Source organism: Sarcophilus harrisii, chromosome 5, assembly GCF_902635505.1.
Source record: "Sarcophilus harrisii chromosome 5, mSarHar1.11, whole genome shotgun sequence".
In the NCBI taxonomy this organism is placed as follows: Eukaryota; Metazoa; Chordata; class Mammalia; order Dasyuromorphia; family Dasyuridae; genus Sarcophilus; species Sarcophilus harrisii.
The window spans coordinates 171,056,255-171,064,170 of record NC_045430.1 but is presented as its reverse complement, the minus strand read 5'-3'; positions in this window follow the sequence as shown (position 1 = coordinate 171,064,170).

Sequence of the window (7,916 nt, the reverse complement as noted above, 5' to 3'; positions counted from 1 at the left end):
GAGTGTGGTTCACAACATAGCATTTTCATTCTTTTTTGTTGTACTTAGTACATAGTAGTCAATAAATACATTTTGAATGAATGGTTGAGTCTAATTCAGTAATATTTATGATTTTTAAATCACTGAAAGCTACTGTAACTGAAAAATATTAGGGCTTCATTTTTCTCATTTATAAAATGAAGGAGGTTGGACTGGATGGTCTCTGATGTTCCTTTCAGCTTAAGATCTGTGACTAAGATTCTATGTAATGAACTAACTCTGGAAACAACCTAAATATCTACAAAGAGGGAGAAGGTTAAATAAATGGTGGTGCCCCCTACACGTGAGCACATAATTAGTTTTCATCAATGTCTCATCTAATCCAAAATGCTGAGAAAGGAACTTGGAACCAGGAAGACCTAGATTTGAATCCTAATACTAATGAACAAACCACTGAAGTACTCTTTACCTCAGTTTCCCCATTTGTAAAGCTGAGATGGTATTAACCCCTTAACTGTTGTTGTGAGACTCAAAATCTGTTAACTTAAAAGTACTTAACAGAATTATATAAACATCAGCTATAGTGATTAATTGAATAGACAAACCAGTGAAGTACCCTTCACCTCAGTTTCCCCATTTGTAAAACTAAGATGATAGTAACTCCTAACAGTGTTGTTGTGAGGCTTAAAATTTGTTAACTTAAAAGTACTTCACAGAGAATTATGTAAATGTCAGCTATAGTTATTAATTGAATAGCATTCTCAAGTTGATCAAAATGTGTTTTCTTAAAGTTTAGGGTTTTAAAGAGTTCAAAATTGCAAATTGCATTTATTTCTATTTCGTTGTGTTCCTGATGGGAATTTATAGCAACAGATTTCACCTTACCTCATTTCTTCCCATATCATCTGGAGCAGGAAAGAAGCCACGCTGTCCTCTGTGCCCATGAAAGCTGGCTTTATTTGAATAGACAGCCCCTGACTCCAAAGCATGTGATAATATTTTGGCAGAATGATGCTAGGCAGTCTACATTATCCAAGAATTTGATCATCTCAGTGCTCTTCTGTCATTCAAGATCGGGCTGAAGTGAGATTGAACTTTATTCTGCAACTTAAATTATTTCTGGATGGGACAATCTTGCTGCTTTCATAAAAGCTTTGGGTAAGTCTTTAAAACCAATTCATCAGACAGAGAAGAAGATACAGAATTTATTTTTTTTTTTCTTTGCACAATTTTCAGTGAACAGCTGCACGGTCGATTAAGAACCTGGGAGTTCTTCCAAGAAATGCAAGGACAAACTGAGCACTTTAAATTCAACCTCCTGTTTTTATTATTGGTGAGTTGAAGGGGAGGCTCTGATTTGTTTGCATCAGGGAAAGAATGGAAAAATTCAGTTGAGTTCTAGTGTTAATGCTGTTGAAAGAAACAAATTAGAAGTGGTGATGAGGGCTGTTGTTGAAGGTAATAGGCTTTTCCCCAACTATGCAACTAGACAGATAACAAAAAGAAACTCCTACAAAATGCTTCACTGAGGTATATCACTGTCAGCCATCAGCTTTTTCATATTAAATTTGTCTTTAGACCATCTAAGAATTGTATAACATCTTTTCCTTTGTTCCCTTTGCTACCTCTTCTATCATTGAGCTAGAAAACCCCACTCAGGAAGACCTTAATGAATTCCTTAGTGAGCTCCTTGAAATTGAGTCTTTCTAGCATTCAGAAGATGCATTCTCTTTAGAGCATCAATACAAGAGAGTAATTATGTCTCAAGCACTCAGGTAAATAGACTCCTGTTGAATCTCCAATGCAACTGGAGCCCATGATGGTAAAATTACTTCATTCAGCTGGTGGGTGGTTGTTTTAATCATTTCTGAGCTCCCCAATATCATTGTACAAATAAAGATGGTGGCAAGGTAGTTTACACCAGATGCTGATAAAAGAAGGAAGGGATTCACCAGTTTATTCTATTTTCCATCCAGGTTACCTTGTAGGTAATCAAATATAATATGAACTCAATAATGTGAAGTTGTCTGTGTGTCTGTGTGCTTAAGACTGAATAAAAGGTATATAAAATATGTTTTTATTTAACTGCTTGTTAGACAAATATAGGAAATCAAGCAGCATTATTTATTAAGTGCCTACTATTTGCTAGACACTTGGGGATTCAAGTACAAAGAATAAAATAAACCCAGTTTTTAAAGTGATTACATTCTCTTGGAAAAATGAGTACATATATAAATTATTTCTAAATGGGTATCTATAGTATAACATAAAATAAATACAGATATGTACAAAGTAGGTAGAAGGGGGGGAGCACTAGCAGTTGGTGAGATCAGAAGCAGTTTCCTGATTTCACTTGAGTTACATCTCAGGAAAGAAGGATCCCTGAGACAGAGGTTAGAGGGTGGGTGGGGGGAGAATTCCAGGCCTGTGTCTTGTGAGGAACACAGGCCAGTTTGGTTGGATCACACAAGGAGGGCAAGTGGTGTTCGGCGAGTCTGGAAAGGTAAGCTGGGGCCAGATTGTGAAGAGCTTTAAATGATAAAAAGTTTACCTTTTATGCTAGAGCAATGGTTCTTGACCTTTTTGTGTCATGGACTCCTTTGGCAATCTGGTAAAGCCCAATGACTCCCTCTCAGAATGTTTTTAAGTGTATAAAATAAAATACATATTATTGCAAAGAAAACCAATTACATTGAAATAGTTAGCAAAAAAAAAAAAAAAAAAATTAAGTTTACAGAGGCCAGGCATGATATTACATACCTGTAATTCCTTCTATCCAAAAGACTAAAAGATTTCTCAAATTTGGGACTTCTTAATGTCTTGGGCGTTCTTAAAGTCTAACAATGCCTGCAACAGAGCAGTAATGAGCTGAGTAGATTAAGTTTATTAAGTTCAGTATTAATCTGATGAGACCCAAGAAGGATTTCCAAATAGTCCAAGGAGGAGTGAACTGGTCCAGGCCAAAAAACAGAAGTCAGGGTTACTGTACCTATCAGAATGGGGAGGGACCTTTGAATAGCCTCTGCATTTCCAGCCTTGGTGAGATATTGAAACAGGGAAAAAAGGACAGGAGGGAGGAAGGGAGGAAGGAAGGAAAGGAAAAAAAGAAAGGAGGGAGGAAGGAAGGAAAGGAAAGGAAAAAAAGAAAGGAGGGAAGAAGGAAGGAAGAAAAGGAAAAAAAAGGAGGGAGGAAGAAAGGAAAAAGAGAAAGAGGAAAGTTTATAAGCCCCAGATTAAGCACCCCTGTGACCTAGAAGTAATAGGAAGACATTGGAGTTAATTGTGTAGGAGAGTCAATGGTCAGATTTCTGCTTAAGGAAAGTTAACTTTGGCAGCAATGTGGACTAGGGACCAACTGAATTCAGCATCATAATGATGGCCTTGCACCTAAAATGATGTCAGGCCACTGGGTCTGAGTCAATCAGAGGTAGGTATAAGAGTTATTGAGACAGTTGGGTCACATCCAGAGAAATGAGTTGAACTATTCTTCTCACCTCTCTTCATCTTCTCTATTTCTGAATTCAGGAAAGGACCAGTCTAGTGGGAATATCTGCTTCTTTATTATGTTTTCCTTTTTCCTTAGTTAATCCGCCTTCTACCAAATCCTTCTGACCTAACCTAAGGAAAAAAGAAGGAAAGGATGTGGGAATGCATTTTTATTCCCTTAAGATAATAAATGTGAATATATAAAACACATGATCCAGTTAACTTGGTGTCCATGAACTTGTTTTTCAAATATCTTGATAAATATATTTCTATTTTATTAGTTTTATTTGTAATTCAATGTATTTTATTGTATGCATTTAAAAATATAATTCCAAGTTCTTCATAAACTTTGTCAAAATTCCAAAGGAGTTCATTACACTCACAAAAAGTTAAGAATCACTGCCATAAGCTATCCTCCTTAAAACTTTCGTCAGTGCCCAGAAAATATAATTGGACTAAAAGGGAATGTTGTGGGTTTAATTCAGCAGCCATTTATTAAGGGCCTACCACGTGCCAGGTAATAAAGTTGTATGTGAATTGGGGGTCAAGCCAGCAAGCATTTATTAAGTACCCAGTCTGTGCAGGCATTATATTAAATGCTGGGGATACAAAGAAGAGTCAAAAATAATGGGGGAGACAGCATGCAAAAATCTATATACTAGCCAGATGTATACAGGATAAATTCAAGATAACTAGAAGAAGAAAGCATTAGCATTAACCAGAATTAGGGAAGGTCTCTGGCAGAATGTGAAATTTTAATTGAAAATCAGAAGTCAGAAATCAGGAGGGCAGAGATAAAGAGGGAGAGAGTTCTAAGCACGAGGGTCAGAAAGTGAAAATGATGGATTTGAGAGAAAGCATGTCTTGCACAGCAGGAAGATCAGTATCACTGGATCTCAATATATGCAGAGAAGTAAGATGCAATAGTAAGCCTGGAAGGACAGAGAAGACCAGATTGTGAAGGGCTTTATAAACTATTCAGAGACAAAAAACAAACAAACAAAAAAACCATGCAGAGGATTTTGTTTGATCCTGAAAGTACTTTGGAACCATTGGAGTTTATTGAATAGTGGAGTGACCTAGTGAGATCTGATTTTAGGAAAATCACTGACAACTGAATTAAGGATGGACTGGATGGGGGAGAGACATGAGGCAGATGGACCCACCAACAAGCTATTGCAGTAGTCCAGGTGGGAGATAATACAGGTCTGTACCAGAGTCATGGCAGCATCCCAGAGATTGGTGGGGATGCTATTTGAGAGAAGCTAAAGCACTCCAGACTGGCAGGACCACTTCTCCGGGCAGGGCAGGTCAAGAGAAGGAATGCTGGGCTGTGAGGAAAATAGCTGATTAGGTGATGTGAGGGCAGTGTCTAAACAGGATCTCTCCTGCTGTTTCCACTTTGACCCATTTTGGCAATTATTTTACTCTGGAAAATAGGAAAAGGGAAATAATTTTGTGAAGAAACTAGTATGAAGTCTTCCAACTACTACTGGGGGTTTTGTGAGGTGAGTTATAGCAGTCAATGAAAAAAGGTCAAAGAAGACCCTGGCAGTTTAGGTGCCTCTCAGATAAAATTGGGAAGATGGTAAGCTGGTAAAAAAAAAAAACAAAAAAAAAAAACTGCTAGAAACTCAAGGGTCTCCTGACTGGCTGAAAGTTTAATTCCATAGAGAGATGCTAATTTAAACTGATGTATAAGCATCCTCTAAAATAAAGGTGCAAAAGACTCAAAATTTGACTCAAAAATAAGCTTTCAAAACTTTTGTCCAGGCCTCTGAGTAGCATATTTCCACAGCTGTTTCTCTTCCAGCTGGGGAAAAGAACATCCAGACATGAAATACTGGACATGTACAAATCTCAAGGCTTTCACTAGGAATCAAATCACAGCCAACACAGTATTCAACAAAAGAATTCATGGGAAATGTTATTGCTACAGGAGAGATTTGATGCCTCATTACCCACTCCTTCTGGAATGATGGACCTGACCAAGTTTGTACCTTGACATGGCAATATAGCATTGTAAATTTCCCCCCTGAGACTACTTTCTCTCCTTTTCCTGGAAGAGTATGTGAGTTTGGGGGGAGTTAGAGGAAGCAGAGGGGAATGATAATGGAAGGCAATGCAGATAGAGAGGGCACAGTAACTATGTCATAAAAGGCCAAATAATTGCCAAGAATTACACACACACACACACACACACAAGCACGTGTGCACACACACACACTGTAATACTAAGACCTTAAATTCCTCACATTATTTTCTCCTGTAGTACATAATTCCAGGCTCTTAAAACCTCTTTGGGGTTCATCTCTATTCAGATTAATGTTCTGTGCCCTTATACCCATTCTGAATTCTTCCTGGAAAGATTGAGCATATTTAAAATAAATTATACAACATCTTAATGATCTGATGAAAAGACATAATGTATGTAAAACAAGAGTAAAGAACAAAATCAGGAAAGCACATTAGCAGGATGCTTCTCAACACCTATGGCCCAAAGCAACCATCTTCCAACCTCCAGGGATGGAAAGTATCAAGTCTAACCCTTACCCAGCTCCATGATGGTGCTGTTAGCCAGTGCTCACTCTTAAGGATCCCTTCGCAGCATTACACACCCCTTCCGTCACACATTCCTGGAACTCTTGCATCTCTCGTGGGAATGTGGTAGATCAAAAAGGTTCTTTCCGCACCACAATTATCCACAGAGTAGAGGACTACAGAAGGGAGATTATCAGAATGCCAGGACACCAAAAGAAATCCTAGTAGCACAAAGGGGGGTTGGTAACATTTCTAAAAACTTTTAGTTTACTGTTTCTCTTACAAATAATATTGCCTCATTCCTTTCACTACCACAAGATCCTGAGAACTGGAGTCAGTTCTTGCTCTAGGGTGGCTCATCTTCCTCTCGATACTTTTGGTTGCCATCATAGGGAACAGAATGGAGAATTGGAATCTGTATTCCAGTCCTTTGAACATGTCCTGCACATCTCTACTTCCATGTATTTACTTGTGCTGTACTCTATGGAATATCTTCTCTGTTCTTCATATTCTGATTTTCTACCCATTTTTTAAAGCCCTCTACTTTTTTATTTGCACTAACTTTACCTCATGTCACTTGTGGAGCATTTTGTTTTATAATTTTACCATGTACAAGTATGTAGAAACTCTGACTTATCTAAATTTCTAAATTTTAGATATTTATTATTAGATTTAATATTTGATTAGGTATTATTGCCTAATACCCAGCACCTTTAGCAAATGTGAACAAAATCATGTCTTTTCTACTTCCCACTTAAAAACTGAGATGACAGAACAAGAAAAAGCAATAAGTAGTGGTAAGAGCAAGGAAAAAATGAAGTACAATGTGTTTATGTATCACTGAATCCATGTTCCTCAGTTGGCTGATGTGATCTCTGTATGCTTTTTGGTGGTGCTACTAGGAAGATGGTAGAGGGAACAGATGAATCCAGATGGTGAAGACATGATGGAAATTCAAGATATTCCATGTAATTATTTGTAATACTTCTTTTAGATCACCTTTAGAACTTCCTTTATTTTTAGGAACTAGGGTTGTTACTTCCAATAATCAGAGAGAAAGTCTATGTAAAAGATAGATAAAGATGCTAGTAAAGATGCCTGGAATTTGAATTCCACCTCACACTTCTTTACTCTGGATCTCAATTTCCTCATGAGGAATTAAACTTCTAATTCTAAAGTTTCTTACAGCTTTTCATCTCTGGTCATACATTTTGTCTTTGACTTAAAGTCATGGGTGACATTCCAGGGGACCAGGATACTTGCATTTACTCCCTTTCTCTCCATTTATAAGATCACTACTTTGTCAGTTTTAAGAATGACAGAAGCAAGATTTAAATCCAGGTCCTCTTGATTCCAAGCCTAGAACTCTTCTCTACAATGGGTGAATAATATGGCTTAATGGAACAAAACAAACAAAAGTTTAATTAAGATAATTAATTATTTCAACCTCTTCTCATATCAGAATAGCTAATATAGTAAAAAAATATACAAACAAATTAAAAAACCAAACTCAATATTGCCTCCTGTCCCTATTTGGTGTGTATGCTAATTTGCAGGGAAATAGCCAAGAATCAAGAGGAGATGAGATAGGGAAGAAAGAATGTGCTGTATGTGCTTTACAAAATGGTATGATTTGCTTTTGACTATTAAATATTGACTCTAAAGACATTCATTAAAAGCAAGGAGTCACTCCAATATTACTGTAGCTGCAGAAATAATAATGTCCTGACAAAAGATAGGATGACGGCTCATTTCTGGGAGGGAAGGGGCCACCGGGAGAGAATTATGAAGTAATTTGGAAGAATGAAAGTTTGTCACTACAGATAATGTTGAAATAGTTGCCTAGCTTTTTTGGAAAGGAGGATGGAGACATTTTAAAAGAAGGAGCTTGGAAATCACAATTATGCCAT